Below are 18,157 nucleotides of genomic sequence, written 5' to 3' on the forward strand. Positions count from 1 at the left end.
TCTATGTGTGGCCATCTGAATCAGATTTAATTATCAACTATTTAAGCTACTGTGTTAGTCCATTCTCATGCTGCTAATAGAGACATACCCGAGATTGGGTAATTTATAAAGGAAAGAGGTTTAATGGACTCACAGCTCCACATGGCTGGGGAGGCCTCACAATCATGGCGGAAGGTGCAGGAGGAGCAAAGGCATGCCTTACATGGCAGCAGGCAAGAGAGAAGTGCAGAGCAAAAGGGGGAAAAGCCCCCTATAAAACCCTCAGATCTCACGAGAACTCACCCACTATCATGAGAACAGCTTGGGGTAACTGCCCCCATGATTCAGTTACCTCCCACTGAGTCCCTTGTACACACATGGGGATTATGGGAACTACAATTCAAGATGAGATTTGGATGGGAATATAGCCCAAACCATGTCACCTTTATTTTCAAAGTGTATTCTAATCTCTGATTTTTTTTAAAAAAGACCTCTTAATATCCATGGCTAAAGCAAGTTTTGCTATTGCATCTCTTAAACTATGAAATGTTTGGAAACACAGATGCAGTTACAAAGCTGTAGAAACATTGCTATTCCCATCCATCCTTAATGTTCAGTGTGTCTCTGCCCGAAGCAGGAAGCTCAGAAATCTCCTAGCCTTCAAATAAGAGGTGGTAGTTTTCCTCTGAGTGTAGCATATTTTATATTTAGTCCATGCATACCAGTATCTCTTGATTATAAAGTGACAAAGAGCAGTGGGGTAATAAAAACATCTCAGAGTTGTTAATATTGAGAAACAAATGGGAGCCAAAGCCGTACACATGCAAAGTGCTTGTTCCAGCATCTGGCCTTTGGTAAATTAGAACCAAAGTCAGTTGTTGTATAACTGGTCCCAGTGGCTTTGTACAAATCATATGCATTTATATAACACAGAGTATCATGATAATGTGGTCATTTCTATTTGTTCATAATGTTCTGTTTATTCTAACTATACCATGTAAGGCATACTGTGTTCCCTGAGATACTTTTGTTATCCCCACTTAATAAGGGAAGTAAAATGAAGCTCAGAGAAGTTATGTCACCAGCACAGGATGAAGCTGACTTGCAGCCAAGGCTCCGCCTCCAGCACCATGGCCCTAGATGTGGTGGCCTCACCTTATTGACTGAGTTGCTTTCCCTGATCTATGAAGATACATAGTGAGCCAGTGAGAGCTTAAAAAAACTGTGAGCCAATTTTGCAAGCACCTCTGGCAAGATGTCATGGTGGTCTAGAGGGGCTGTCACACAATGCAGCTGGAGGAAGGTGAGGGTGTGCCTTGGCCATCCTCATCGTCCCTCCTTTCTTGTCCTGGTGCCCAGGGATTGCCATGGTAACAGTACAGGTCCTTCTGGAATCCCAGGGGAACCGAATATTGGTAAACGAAGAGGTGATGTGGCTGGTGGAGAAGAGGATATGGAGATGGCATAACTCAAGCCCCATGGACCCCCAGCTCCAGGCTGAGCCTGTGTGGACCACAGCACTGTGATCCAGGTGTCCTCCTGCCTTCTGCCATCTTTTGGATTGTTTGGAAGCTCAATTCAAATTATTCACGAAAACTCAAATATTTGTTTCCTATTAAAAAAAAAAAAGTCTTCTTTTTAAAACAAACTCTGAGATTGACCAAGGCACACAGATGCCCTGGAGCTTCCTCCCCAACTCCACTGGGCTATTCTCTCCCTTGCAGTTCAGCTGCTGCTTCCTTCCATGCCAAAGAGCATCCCATCTCCAACTCGTCCTTTCTCCTTTGTGCATTAAAACAACTTGAGATCCTCAGAATGGACTGCTCCCCAAACTAAAACAAAAAAATGCAAGCATAATAAAATGCATAGAAAGGCATGGAATCAAACTTGAAATATGCAAGGTTTGGGCATTCCATTATTTATGAGCATGAAGGCCTCTCACAAATCAAAATCTCTTTTAAATTGAAAGTGCCTTTCTTCCTCTCCCCCTCCTTCCCTCCTTTCCTCCCACCCTCAATCCCTTCCCTTCTTTCTCTCCCTTTTTTTCTCACCTTCTCAACTTCTATCTTTCTTAAGAGGTTCGTGTGATGCTCCTATTTATGTGGCTTTCTTTAAAAATGAGAAGAGGAGGATCCAGGCTACACCAAGGAAATACTCAACCCCATGCTTCTGCAGGTGTCAGCCTAGAAGGCACCAATCCAGGTGGAAGAGGTTCTCTCTCCTGCCCTATTGTCTTTGCCAGGGGTGGTGTTGAGAGCCATTTCTGCAGATAACCCGCACCCTGGCCGCCCATTCTCAGTGATACAGTCAGACATAAGCATCTGGGGGTGAAAACGCACCCAACACAGAGCCGGGTTTCTGGAGTCACCTTCTGGGGTTGGACTTTGCCTTTGGGAGAGGCCCTGAATGTCTCCAAGCATTCCCACGTGTCATGGGAATTATGGGGGCTAAAATTCAAGATGAGATTTGGATGGGGACAGAGCGAAACCATATCATTCCACCCCTGGGCCCTCCCAAACCTTATGTCCTCACATTTCAAAACCAATCATGCCTTCCCAACATTCCCCCAAAGTCTTATTTGGGCATTAACTCAAAAGTCCATAGTCCAAAGTCTCATCTGAGACAAGGCAAGTCCCTTCTGCATATAAGCCTGTAAAATCAAAAGCAAGTTATTTACTTCCTAGATACAATGGGAGTACAGGTGGTGGGTAAATACACCCATTCCAAATGGGAGAAATTGGCCAAAACAAAGGAGTTACAGACCCCATATAAATTCAAAATCCAACTGGGCAGCCAAATCTTAAAGTTGTGAAATAATCTCCTTTGACTCCATGTCTCACATCCAGATCATGCTGATGCAAGAGATGGGCTCCCATGACCTTGGGGAGCTCTGCCTCTGTGGCTTTGCAGGGTACAGCTTCCCACTTGGCTGCTTTCACAGCTGATGTTGAGCACCTGTGGTTTTTCCAGGTGCACGATGCAAGCTGTCAGTGGATCTACAATTCTGGGATCTGGAGAACGATGGCCCTCTTCCCACAGCTCCACTAGGCAGTGTCCCAGGGGAGACTCTGTGTGGGGGATCTAACCCCACATTTCTTTTCTGCACTGCCCTAGTAGATGTTCTCCATGAGGACCCACCCTCTAGCAAACTTCTGTCTGGACATCCAGGCATTTCCATACATCTTCTGAAAGGTAGGTGGAGGTTCCCAAACCTCAATTTTTGACCCAAATGCACCTGCAGGCCCAACACCACATGTAAGCTGCCAAGGCTTGGGGCTTGCACCCTCTGAATCAAAAGCCTGAGCTGTACATAGGCCCCTTTTAGCCATGGCTGGAGCTGAAGCAGCTGGGATGCAGGTCTCCATGTCTAGGCTGCATAGTGCAGGGAGTCTTGATCTTGATCCAGGAAACCATTTTTTTTTCCTTCTAGGCCTCCTGGCTTGTGTTGGGAGGGGCTGCTGTGAAGACCCCTGACATGTCCTGGAGACATTTTCCCCATTGCTTTGGTGTTTAACATTAGGCTTCTCGTTACTTATGCAAGTTTCTGCAGCTCGCTTGGATTTCTCCTCAGAATTTTTTTTTCTATTATATTGTTGGGCTGCAAATTTCCAGACTTTTGTGTTCTGCTTCCCTTTTAAACATAAATTCCAAATCCAAACCATATCTTTGAGAATACATAAAACTGAATGCCTTTAACAGTACTCAAGTCACCTCTTGAACACTTTGCTGCTTAGAAATTTCTTCTGCCAGATGCCTTAAATCAACTCCCTCAAGTTCAAAGTTCCACAGATCTCTAGGGCAGGGGCAAAATGTGACATCTCTTTACTAAAACAAAGCAGGAGTCATCTTTGCTCCAGTTCCCAACAAGTTCGTCATCTCTATCTGAGACCACCACAGCCTGGAATTTATTGTTCATGTCGCTATCAGCATTTTGGTCAAAGCCATTCAACAAATCTCTAGGAAGCTCCAAACTTCCCCACATTTTCCTGTCTTCTTCTAAACCCTCCACACTGTTTCAGCCTCTGCCTGTTACCCAGTTCCAAAGTCATTTCCACATTTTCAAGTATCTTTACAGCAGCACCCCACTCTACTGGTACCAATTTACTCTATTAGTCTGTTCTTACACTGCTAATGAAGATATACCCGAGACTGGGTAATTTATAAAGGACAGAGTTTTAATGGACTCCACAGTTCCACATGGGTTGGAGGCCTCACAATCATGGTGGAAGATTAAAGAAGAGTAAAGGGATGTCTTAAATGGGAGCAGGCAAGAGATAGTGTGTGCAGGGGAACTGCCCTGTATAAAACCATCAGATCTTATGAGACGTATTCACTACCATGAGAACAGCATGGGAAAGACCTGCCCCCATGATTTGATTACCTTCCACTGGGTCCCTTTCATGACATGTGGGAATTATGGGAGCTACAATTCAAGATGAGATTTGGGTGGGGACACAGCCAAAGCATATCATGTGGCAACCCCAGGGTTGCTGTGAGCCCATTCAGAATCATTCTTTGCTCGATTAAAATCTGTTAAATTTAATTTTTTGAGCACCATCATAATTCACTGATGTGGAAAACACTGGCTTTCAAGCCATGGGACAGAAGGCAAGGTGGGTGTGGGTCCCAACAGCCCTGGTTTTTCTGGGTGTTGGTAGAGAGAAGAGCAGTCTTTAAATGGAGACTCTTATTTCAGTTCCAAAGGAATTACTTTGAAAAGCACCATATTCCCCTGAAAACAGAGTAGAAGAAGCAGCAGTGACCCTGCATATTGGGTGGGTGGGAAGGGAGAGTGAATCTGCCTTACAGGAGGGCGGGCGGAGGGTGGGGTTTCTGGTGCTCTGGACCCCAGGAAGTCACTCACGTGCTCTGTTTCTACAGGCTTTGGACCCAGAAAGAGCAGAGTATTTTCTCACTTCCCCTTTGTGCTGCTTGGAAGTTTTGCCAGCTGTCTGCATGACCATCTTGACTTTCCTCAGGGTTTTTCTGCCACTTTCTTTCTGGCTTAACGTTCCCTTCAACTTCGATCTGTTCTTCCTTTTTGTTGCCTTCTTCCACAAAGCCTGCTGGCTTCATTCTTTCTCATTTTTATTTCCAGTTCAGTGATGAGCATCGTGGTCTATCCATTCAATATCTGCAGAGCTCTGAATCCTCGTCTCCAATGCATTGCTCATTACAGGTTGTTTTGCAGGTATTTGGTGCCTGTTGAACCACACCTGGGCCCCCCTGCCTCTGCCCAGGCCCAGGGGCCACCTGTGGGCTTGGTCCTCAGCTTTGAGAGCCTTGTGTGCTCTGCTAGTATCATCTTGATTTTTGTCGGGATGCAGTCACAGGGGTAACTGCTGCACACCCTCATTTCCTCATCCAACCTCCCCATCAGGACGGCCTGCAGAACTTCAGAAGGCCTTGGACAGATGCAGCAGGAGCCAGGAAGGGCTGGTCCATCTGATGATAGGACTCAAAACCTGTGTTTGTTTGTCTGTTCTCACACTGCTATAAAGAACTGCCAGAGACTGTGTACTTTATAAAGAAAAGAGATTTAATTGACTCACAATTCTACATGGCTGGGGAGGCCTCAGGAAACTTACAATCATGGCAGAGGGGAAGAGGCATGTCTTACATGGCAGCAGGTGAGAGGGAGAGAGAGAGGGGGAGAGAGAGAGAGAGGAGAGTGAGAGAGAGAAAGAGAAGCAAAGGGGGAAAAGCCCCTTATAAAACCATCAGATCTCATGAGAACTCACTCACTATCATAAGAGCAGCATGGGGGTAACTGCCCCCATGATCCAGTCACCTCCCACCAGGTCCCTCCTCCAACACATGGGAATTATAGTTCAGATTACAATTCAAGATGAGATTTGGGTGGAGACACAGCCAGAGCATATCAAGACCTAGAGCTTCCTTCTCTGTTTCTCCCCTCATGGAAGGTCTGGTCACTTCCTCCTGCTTCTCCCCACCACCGTCTGCCATCGGCCACACTCAGTTACTCCTGAGCAGTTCTAAGGCCACCTTTGGGCTCCATTGGCAGTTGGCGTGGGGGGAAATATTTTAAGTCAAGGCCAAAAGAAACAGCTCTTTGCATCTGGCCTGTGGGTCATGAGGAGACTCACAGCTATCCCCAGCTCACTAGAAAGATTTGATCCCCCAGGGCCACTGAGCGTTTCCCATTTGACCTTCTCTTTGCATCTCCCCTTCAAGAGTGGAGGGGGGCTCCAGCCACCAGGCTCATCCCTGATGCAAGAGTGGGTGAGAGAATGGAATTGAGCCCAGCCCAACTTGCTGTATGTGAATATCATTCCTTAAGTGGGTGGGGAGATCCAAGGTCTCCACAGCCCCTGCCTACAGTTCCTTCTGGAAAACAACCTTCTGGGTCATGGAACACTTCCTGTGTTTAGCTAATCTCACTTTTGCTGTGAGGAGGAAGTTTCTTTTCTTCTGCTTATAGAGAGGTGATGAGATGATGGACATGGGTCTGTATTTACTTCCCTTGACTCGTTGTTTTGTTTTCCACTACAAAAATAGCTTTCAGAAAGAAAAAGGGCTACATAATACAGGGGGGATGAAAGAAGCTCAGATGCTGTGTAAAATGCAGAACAATAACAGCTCCTGGAATGTTACTGATGCTTCTGCCATTCCAGCTGCTGCCGCTGAGCTGTCACAAGAATCAGGAGAGCCTCCTCAATGCCAGTACCGCGGGAGTGCTTGCTGCTAACCACTATTGTTACCTAAGTGACTCCTTGTGAGGAGCAGAAAGCATCTTCCCTATTTCACTAGTGGGGCGAATGAGGGCTACAACATTTAGGAACCACATCCACGGCTCGTGTCAGAGCTGAAATTAGAGATACATCTTTCTTATCACAAAACCCAGGTTGGTAATTTCCATGCTAGAATGCTACCAATTCACTTTATTAAACACAGAATTTTGTAAAGTATGCATACCGCTCAAAACTCTTGAAACCCTTTCTAACACTAACAGTCAATACAGGTAATATATATAGTAAATCCATGGATTCCCATTTTAAATCCGTATCCTATATTACTTCATAGCATCCTCAGAGACCATGAGATGCAGAACGCCTATGTAAAAATTCTGCAATGAACCATTCATTTTCGATTCCAGATTCCTATGATGAATACGTGGTATGCATGGGATATGCAAGTACAATTAGCATTCATGGTTTAATCTTCCTTCACTGATAAAACATGCAATCGTCCAATCCTGTGATAAGATTTTTTTAAATTTGAGAACATTCTACTGTGTTGTCAAGAGACAACCTCTCAGAACTGGTATTATTTTGTTCTCAGTTCCTCTTTTTACAAAACTTGACACATATGAGCAAGTCTGATGTACCTGCACAGGGAATATATGCATATTTTAAAAGTTGCTAGCATATTGAAAGAGGAGGTAGGAGGGCGGGAGATAACCCCGAGAAATCTGCAGAAGGGGGAAGTTAATCCCACAAAGACACCAGGAAGGAGAGCAGGAGACCAAGCCCCACCCTGACTTCACACAGGGGCTTGGATGAGCTCCCGAGGGCAGGAGCTCGCACAGCCTGCGTCTCAAACACACCACGCTCTTTTCCTCTGCGAGTTGCTAACCAGCAATGTTCAGGGATGTAATCATATCAGGGCCTCAGCTACTCCCACATGTGAAAGAGCTTCCCTGGCAAACACTTGGTTTGAATCAAGCCAGCTTGACGGAGCTGCCGCTGTGAAGAGCTCAGAGAAAGTTGGCAGAAACTCCGGGAACAGTTTTCAGTTCTCTTTAAAAGAAACACTCAGTGTGAATCACACAGCATGATGTACATTTGGACAATTTTACCTTTTTGTATTTTTCAGAGCAGTTTCAAAGTTGAATATCAATTATATCTAAAAAAATGTTTCCCAGTGGGTGTAGCTTCTGGATGGAAAGCACGGAGTTTTCTTATGTTGGTTGGTAGTAAATAGTGTGGAGGGGCCTCACTCAGGGTGAATTCCGGCCATGTCCCCATTATCACAGCACTGTGCCCCAGCAGTGTTGGTCCTGGCGGTGTGGCATGGCCACGTGGGTCCATTTCAGTCCTGCCAGGGTCTCTGATTTTCTGGTCACTGCTGCCATGTCGATTGCCCATTGAAAGCCTGTACTGTGTTTGCAAATGCAAGCTGCCTCAAAGCTGGTAAGTAATTTTCTTATGCAGAGGTTGATTTCACAAAAACAAATGACACGATGAAAGCCAAAACAATTTCCTAATCCTCATGCTCTTTTTTCCTGTCTTTTGTGGACACAATAAATAGAATATCGATGTTGTTTACAAAGAATATTTACTCATTTGGTTAGTTAGCACTGAAAACAAATCATGTGGGGTTGATGAAATTTAGACCATTATCTAAAACTGGACACTTTTATTGTTATTATTATATTTGTCTTATCAATTTTATGTCAGTGTAAATCTAGCAGGACTTTGAGTTTTGTGTATGCAGAGGACTTTCATCACCTACAGGAGCTGGCAACCTATGGATCTGATAAGTGGGTTGGCACATTGGTGTTTTTGCACTAAATATTACAATCAATTCACCACATGTGTATTGTTGTGTCCCATGTCCCAGGATTTGTGTTAAGGAATAAAGGCATTAAGAAGATGAATCCATTGGAGTTTCTGCCCTCAAGAGATCTGTAGTTTAATGAGGAGAGGAGTTTATAGATAGTCACAAAACAATCGAAGTAAGGTACTGCATACAGAGCTCAAAGAATAGGAAAATTATACACAAGGTGGAAAGGAATGCTGTGTGGGGAGTGGTCAGGAAAGTCTCCATAGAAAAATTGCATTAAGGATATTTCTTAAAGAATGGAAAGGTTTTGTAGGGCAGAGTTGGATCATTGAGAAACTCGCTGTGGTGGCAGGTATGTCATGAGCAAAGTTGAAGGGCTGTAAAACCATGACACAGACTCAGTCCAAGAAACAATCCATCTGCCTATTACAAGTCACCTGGGGAAAAAGGAAAACAGGCTGATAAGGCAAAATGACACAGCATGCACCCTCCCCCTGTAAGTGTGTGAATACTGAAGGCTCACACTCGTGTGTCATGTGGGTTACTTTTTTTCAAAGCAACTTTTTGGGAATCCATTCCAAAATGGCCGAATAGGAATAGCTCCGGTCTGCAGCTTCCAGCCTGATTGATGCAGAAGACGAGTGATTTCTGCATTTCCAACTGAGGTACCTGGTTCATCTCACTGGGACTTGTTGGACAGTGGGTGCAGCCCACAAAGGGTAAGCTGAAGCAGGGCAGGGCATTGCTTCACCTGGGAAGCACAAGGGGTCAGGGGATTTCCCTTTCCTAGCCAAGGGAAGCTGTGACAGACTGTACCTGGAGGAACAGTACACTCCCGCCCAAATACTGTGCTTTTCCAATGGTCTTAGCAAATGGCACACCAGGAGATTATATCCCATGCCTGGCTCCACAGGTCTCACACCCATGGAGCCTTGCTCACTGCTAGCGCAGCACTCTGAGATCGAACTGCGAGGTGGCTGCCTGGCTTGGGGAGGGACATCTGCCATTGCTGAGGCTTAAGTAGGTAAACAAAGAGGGTGGAACCAGGTGGAGCCCACCACAGCTCAACAAGGCCTGCCTGCCTCTGCAGACTCCACCACTGGGGGCAGGTCATAGCTGAACAAAAGGCAGCAGAAACCTTTACAGACTTAAATGTCCCTTTCTGACAGCTCTGAAGAAAGCAGTGGTTCTCCAAGCATGGTGTTTGAGCTCTGAGAACAGACAGACCACCTCCTCAAGTGGGTCCCTGACCCCCGTGTAGCCTAACTGGGAGACATCTCCCAGTAGGGGCCGACTTGACACCTCATACAGCTGAGTGCCCCTCTGGGACAATGCTTCCAGTGGAAGGATCAGGCAGCAATATTTGCTGATCTGCAGTCTCTGCTGGTGATACTCAGGCAAACAGGGTCTGGAGTGGACCTCCATCAAACTCCAATAGACAATAGACCTGAAGATGAGGGACCTGACTGTTAGAGGAAAACTAACAAACAGAAAGGAATAGCACCAACATCAACAAAAAGGACATCCACACCAAAATCCCATCTGTAAGTCACCAACATCAAAGACCAAAGGTAGATAAAACCACAAAGATGGAGAGAAACCAGAGGAGAAAAGCTGAAAATTCCAAAAACCAGAGCACCTCTTCTCCTCCAAAGGATTGCAGCTCCTCACCAGCAGCGGAACAAAGCTGGAGAGAGAATGACTTTGACAAGTTGACAGAAGTAGGCTTCAGAAGGTCTGTAATGACAGACTTCTCCTAGCTAAAGGAGGAAGTTTGAACCCATGGCAAGGAAGCTAAAAACCTTGAAAAAGATTAGACAAATGGCTAACTAGAATAAACAGTGTAGAGAAGACCTTAAATGACCAAATGGAGCTGAAAAACATGGCACGAGAACTACGTTATGCATGCACAAGCTTCAATAGCCAATCCGATCAAGTGGAAGAAAAGGTATCAGTGATTGAAGATCAAATTAATGAAATAAAATGAGAAGAGAAGTTTAGAGAAAAAAGAGTAAAAAAGAAACAAACAAAGCCTCCAAGAAATATGGGACTATGAGAAAAGACCAAATCTATGTCTGATTGGTATACTTGAAAGTGACAGGGAGAATGGAACCAAGTTAGAAAACACTCCTCAGGATATTATCCAGGAGAACTTCCCCAACCTAGCAAGGCAGGCCAACATTCAAATTCAGGAAATACAGAGAACACCATAAAGATACTCCTCGAGAAGAGCAACCCCAAAACACATAATTATCAGATTCAGCAAGGTTGAAAGGAAGGGAAAAATGTTAAATGCAGCCAGAGAGAAAGGTCGGGTTACCCACAAAGGGATGCCCATCAGACTAACAGCAGATTTCTCAGCAGAAACTCTACAAGCCAGAAAAGAGTGGGGGTCAATACTCAACATTCATAAAGAAAAGATTTTTCAACCCAGAATTTCATATCCAGCCAAACTAAGCTTCATAAATGAAGAGGAAACAAAATCCTTTACAGACAAGCAAATGCTGAGAGATTTTGTCACCACCAGGCCTGCCTTACAAGAGCTCCTGAAGGAAGAACTAAACATGGAAAGGAACAACCAGTACCAGCCACTGCAAAAACAGGCCAAATTGTAAAGACTGGCAATGCTAGGAAAAAACTGCATCAACTAACGGGCAAAATAACCAGCTAACATCATAATGACAGGATCAAATTCACACATAACAATATTAACCTTAAATGTAAATGGGCTAAATGGCCCAATTAAAACACACAGACTGGCAAATTGGATAAAGAGTCAAGACCCATCAGGGTGCTGTATTCAGGAGACCCATCTCATGTTCAGAGACACACATAGGCTCAAAATAAAGGGATGGTGGAAGATCTACCAAGCAAATCGAAAGCAAAAAAAAGCAGGGTTGCAATCCTAGTCTCTAACAAAACAGACTTTAAACCAACAAAGATCAAAAGAGACAAAGAAGGCCATTACAGAATGGTAAAGGGATCAATTCAACAAGAAGAACTAACTATCCTAAATATATATGCACCCAATACAGGAGGACCCAGATTCATAAAGCAAGTCCTTACAGACCTACAAAGATACTTAGACTGTCACACAATAATAATGGGAGACTATAACACCCCACTGTCAATATTAGAAAGATCAACAAGACAGAAGGTTAACAAGGATATCCAGGGCTTGAACTCAGCTCTGCACCAAGTGGAGCTAATAGACATCTACAGAACTCTCCACCCCAAATCAACAGAATATACATTATTCTCAGCACCACATCACACTTATTCCAAAATTGATCACATAGTTGGAAGTAAAGCACTCCTCAGCAAATGTAAAAGAACAGAAATCACAACAAACTGTCTCTCAGATCACAGTGCAATCAAATTAGAACTCAGGATTAAGAAACTCACTCAAAACCACACAACTCCATGGAAACTGAACAACTTACTCCTGAATGACTACTGGGTAAATAACGAAATGAAGGCAGAAATAAACATGTTCTTTGAAACCAGTGAGAACAAAGACACAACATACCAGAATCTCTGGGACACATTTAAAGCAGTGTGTAGAGGGAAATTTATAGCACTAAATGGCCACAAGAGAAAGCAGGAAAGATCTAAAATCGACACCCTAACATGACAATTAAAAGAACTAGAGAAGCAAGAGCCAACACATTCAAAAGCTAGCAGAAGGCAAGAAATAGCTAAGATCAGAGCAGAACTGAAGGAGTGAGAGACACAAAAACCCCTTCAAAAATCAGGGAATCCAGGAGCTGGTTTTTTGAAAAGATCAACAAAACTGATAGACCACTGGCAAGACTAATAAAGAAGAAAAGAGAGAAGAGTCAACTAGATGCAATAAAAAATGATAAAGGGGATATCAGTACAGATCCAACAGAAATACAAACTACCATCAAAGAATACTATCAACACCTCTATGCATATAAACTAGCAAATCTGGAAGAAATGGATACATTTCTGGACACACAAACCCTCCCAAGACAAAACCAGGAAGAATTTGAATCCCTGAATAGACCAATAACAGGTTCTGAAATTGAGGCAATAATTAATGGCATATTGACCAAAAAAAGTCCAAGACCAGATGGATTCACCAGATGGATTCTGGTATGGTAATTCTACCAGGGATATAAAGAGGAGCTGGAACCATTGCTTCTGAAACTATTCCAATCAATAGAAAAAGAGGGAATCCTCCCTCACTCATTTTATGAAGCCAGCATCATCCTGATACCAAAGCCGTGCAGAGACACAACAAAAAAGGAGAATTTTAGACCAATATCCCTGATGAACATCAATGTGAAAATCCTCACTAAAATACTGGCAAACTGAATCTAGCAGCACATCAAAAAGCTTATCCCCCAAGATCAAGTGGGCTTCATCCCTGGGATGTAAGGCTGTTTCAACGTATGCAAATCAATGAACGTAATCCATCGCATAAACAGAACCAAAGACAAAAACCACTTGATTATCTCAATAGATGCAGAAAACTCCTTTGACACAAATCAATAGCCCTTCATTCGAAAAACTCTCAATAAACTAGGTATTGATGGAATGTATCTCAAAATAATAAGAGCTATTTATGACAAACCCACAGCCAATATCATACTGAAAGGGCAAAAGCTGGAAGCATTCCTTTTGAAAACTAGCACGAGACAGGGATGCCCTCTCTCACCACTCCTATTCAACATAGAGTTGGAAGTTCTGGCCAGGGCAATCAGGCAAGAGAAAGAGATAAAACGTATTCAGTTAGGAAAAGAGGAAGTCAAATTGTCCCTGTCTGCAGACGACATGATTGTATACTTAGAAAATCCTATCATCTCAGCCCAAAATCTCCTTAAGTTGATAAGCAACTTCAGCAAAGTCTCAGGATACAAAATCAATGTGTAAAAATCACAAGCATTCCTATACACCAATAACAGACAAACAGAGAGGCAAATCATGAGTGAACTCCAATTCACAATTGCTGCAAAGAGAATAAAATACCTAGGAATCCAACTTACAAGGGATGTGAATGACCTCTTCAAGGAGAACTACAAACCACTGCTCAACGAAATAAAAGAGGACAAAAACAAATAGAAGAACATTCCATGCTCATGGATAGGAAGAATCAGTATCATGAAAATGGCCATAGTGCCCCAGGTAATTTATAGATTCAATGCCATCCCCATCAAGCTACCAATGACTTTCTTCACAGAATTGGAAAAAACTACTTTAAAGTTCATATGGAACCAAAACAGAGCCTGCATTGCCAAGACAATCCTAAGCAAAAAGAACAAAGCTGGAGGCATCACGTTACCTGACTTCAAACTGTACTACAAGGCTACAGTAGCCAAAACAGCATGGTACTGGTACCAAAACAGAGATCTAGACCAATGGAACAGAACAGAGGCCTCAGATATAACGCCACACATCTACAACCATCTGATCTTTGACAAACCTGACAAAAACAAGAAATAGGGAAAAGACTCCCTATTTAATAAATGGTTCTGGGAAAACTGGCTAGCCATATGTAGGAAGCTGAAACTGCATCCTTTCCTTATAACTTATTCAAAAATTCATTCAAGATTGATTAAAGACTTAAATGTTAGACTTAAAACCATAAAAACCCTAGAAGAAAACCTAGGCAGTACCATTCAGGACATAGGCATGGGCAAGGACTTCATGACTAAAACACCAAAAGAAATGGCAAAAAAAAAAAAAAGCCAAAATAGACAAATGGGATCTAATTAAACTGAAGAGCTTCTGCACAGCAAAAGAACTACCATCAGAGTGAACAGGCAACCTACAGAATGGGAGAAAACTTTTGCAATCTATCCATCTGACAAAGGGCTGATATCCAGAATCTACAAAGAACTTAACAAATTTACAAGAAAAAATCAGACAACCCCATGAAAAAGTGGGCAAACGATATGAACAGACACTTCTCAAAAGAAGACATTTATGCAGCCAACAGACACATGAAAAAATGCTCATCATCACTGGTCATCAGAGAAATGCAAATCAAAACCATAATGAGATACCATCTCACACCAGTTAGAATGGTGATCATTTTAAAGTCAGGAAACAACAGGTGTTGGAGAGGATGTGGAGAAATAGGAACACTTTTACACTGTTGGTGGGACTGTAAACTAGTTCAACCATTGTGGAAGACAGTGTGGTGATTCCTCAAGGATCTAGAACTAGAAATACCATTTGATCCAGCCATCCCATTACTGGGTATATACCCAAAGGATTACAAATCATGCTGCTATAAAGACACATGCACACATATGTTTATTGCAGCACTATTCACAATAGCAAAAACTTGGAACCAACCTGAATCAATGAGAGACTGCATTAAGAAAATGTGGCACATATACACCATGGAATACTATGCAGCCATAAAAAGGATGAGTTTATGTCCTTTGTAGGGACATGGATGAAGCTGGAAACCATCATTCTGAGCAAACTGTGACAAGGACAGAAAACCAAACACCACATCTTCTCACTGATAGGTGGGAATTGAACAATGAGAACACTTGGACACAGGGCAGGGAACATCACACATCGGGGCTTGTCGTGGGGTGGAGGGATGGGGGAGGGATAGCATTAGGAGAAATACCTAATGTAAATGTCGAGTTAATGGGTGCAGCAAACCAACATGGCACATGTGTACATATGTAACAATCTGCACGTTGTGCACATGTACCCTAGAACTTAAAGTATAATTAAAAAGAAAAACAAAAATAAAAGCGAAAAAGCTACTTTTTTTTCTTTTTCTTTCTTTCTTTTTTTTTTTTTGAGATGGAGTCTTGCTCTGTCGCCAGGCTGGGGTGCAGTGGCACTATCTCTGCAACCTCCACCTCCTGGTTTCAAGAGATTCTCCTGCCTCAGCCTCCCAAGTAGCTGGGACTACAGGCACATGCTACCATGCTCAGCTAATTTGTGTATTTTTAGTAGAGATGCGGTTTCACCATGTTGGCCAGGAGCAGCTCGATCTCTTGACCTCGTGATCCTCCTGCCTTGGCGTCCCAAAATGCTGGGATTACAGGCATGAGCCACCACCCCCAGCCTTTTCAATGCTACTTTTAAGAAAGTCTAGTACTGGAAAGATTGCAAAGGGAGCCATGGATGACTCAGTTTTATTTCTGCTGTTGTGTTGCTGTGGGTAAGTTATTTGTTACCAGTGTGTCCCAGGCGCTGCATTTATAAAAAGAGGGAATTGACACAAGGTCTGCAAGGACATATCTTGTGATTTTTACACGTTTTCCCAAACTGACAACAACTCAGTTAACATGGCGTCCACCTAGCTATTTCAGTCAAAAACCTAGAAATTATCTTGAAAAATATGCATCTCAAATAAATATTTCTCTTCATCTCATATCTTGAGTTCACATGTCTGAATCTAAGCTTTTCTGCATAGATTCCCTGTGCAATCTAGCCCAAGCCACCATCATTTCTGTTTGGACTCTGACCACCCCTCCGAAGTCATCTCTTTGCTTCTTTCCCTCCTTAGGAGCCATTTGGCATACAACAGCTAAAGTGATTGATTTTAGAAGGTCAATCTAGTAAGGCTACACTATTTTTGAGAAGTCTACTGTTTTTTTTTTTTCATTTACATAGGAGGATATATAACTGGGCATGATTCAGGGAGAAAGCTTAATGAGCAGGACCCATTTCTGTCCTCCACTTCAATGGATGGGTTCCCAGACATTCCCTGTGATGGCCGGAAGGTTGGACCTGGGTCAGGGCTTTACTTGGGATTCTGCTTTACTCTCATGCTAGGCTCATCCTACTGCCATAGCCTTGACCTGTCATTCAGGTAATATTTTGGACTCATGGAACTTCATTTTGTCTCATCTCTCAATTTGTTCACAGTCATCTGCTGGAAACTTCCTGCAACAACCTTGTGTAAGATTACCCACGGCTCAATTTCTAACAGTGGCATTTTGGGTACAAACGTCAGCTTAAACCTACATTTTAAATTATTACATTGTTCAAAAGAAATACCTTTGTTTTCTCTTCTAGATAAATGCATCAAGTCATCATCTATTCTCAGAAAGTTTTAGAAGAGAATTCTTAAAATAAAGCTCTATAGCATTTTATTAGAACATTGTACTATCAGTGAGAATTTTATTTCCATGTCAAATAGAATCTTTGTTGATTTTATTTGACATGGAAATAAAATTCTCACTGGTATTTTGTTCTTTTATTATATATTATGTTCACATCTATGTTATTTTATTATATATTATGGTCACTGTGAGAATTCAAGGAAAATTCAAGAATATCTCCACTGAAAAAAAGCTTATAATTGATTCTGGGAAGCAAGCTATAAATACCTGATGAGAGAAATATCAAAACACCTCAACAACTGTTTTTAAGCTTATTGGTGAGTGAATTCCTTTAAAATTAATTGCCTTAGCAGCTCATAAGGCTCTGAAAGGCTTTATGAAGGAAACAGCATTTGAAGTATGTTTTGCAGAGCAGGATTTAAAGAGACATAGAGAAGGCAGGAAGCATCCCAGGCAGATGACAAGGCCTGAGTACGTGGGTGGAGGTGAGAAAGGCCAAGACCCATGGATGGGGCAGAAAGTGAATCCCATTGGAATCGTGCCACACATCTGGGTCTAGTCAGGGGCAGAAGGTGGGCTCTTGCTTGCTTAGATAAAGAATAAGAAGGAAGTATAAAAATTTGGAAAAAAGCATTGCCCCAAACTCAAAACAATAACTTTCTGGGCTGGATCTGACATTGGTTAGTGATGTAGCTAAACAAAGGCAGATATGAAATCTTAGCCTCAATCTTTTCACCTGCTAGCATGTGTGATAACACTCATCTTCCCCACCCCATAGTGTCTGTGGCCAAAACACGAGACAATGCCTGTCAAAGGGGCTTTAAAGGCAAAAGAGTACCAGAAAATGTAAATTCATTATTTAGGAACTGAGACATTAATAATATTTAACTGAGGACATTTCATGTCCAAATCAGTGCTGGATAAATAGGAGTGGATTTTTTCAGAAGGGCGGTAAATAGGAGTGGATTTTTTCAGAAGGGCGGAAAGGCATTAGGAGGCTATTCCAATATTCAGTAATGCGTAACAGGATACAAGCCTCTTTTTCAGCCTGACAGTGCATGCTCACAAGTGCTAGATGTGTTATTGCAAGAATCAAAGGCAGGGAAATGAAGTTATGTGGGTGAAATATTAGCACGGGAAATGTGTGAACACATTTTGGAAGGCTGATGATTACGTGCTGATGCATTTTGGCACGTGTACAAAATGAAAGGGAACATTAACATCATCCTGAAAACTTGCTCCTATTCCACTAAATAACACATCCTTTATTGGGAGGAGAATTTGAAATAACTTTCCAAATGTAGAGATTTCAAAAATACTTTTCTAGAAATTTCCTTTTATGGAATTCAAAGATGGGTGGGCATATATATTTATTTCTTTTGGGGGGCTTCAGTAGCACAGAATTCATCATACTCCTCAATCCTTAATTCATGACTGTCATCATTGTCCACGCAAAGATCCAAACTTGTTTTATTATTTGATTTTTCAGTTCCAAAATTTGTTTACTTCCTTATATTTTCTATTTCTTTCTTGAGGATTTCAATTTCTTTGCTGAGGCTTTGTGTTTTTTCATTTGTTTCAATTAT

Source organism: Pan troglodytes, chromosome 17, assembly GCF_028858775.2.
Source record: "Pan troglodytes isolate AG18354 chromosome 17, NHGRI_mPanTro3-v2.0_pri, whole genome shotgun sequence".
Taxonomy (NCBI): Eukaryota; Metazoa; Chordata; class Mammalia; order Primates; family Hominidae; genus Pan; species Pan troglodytes.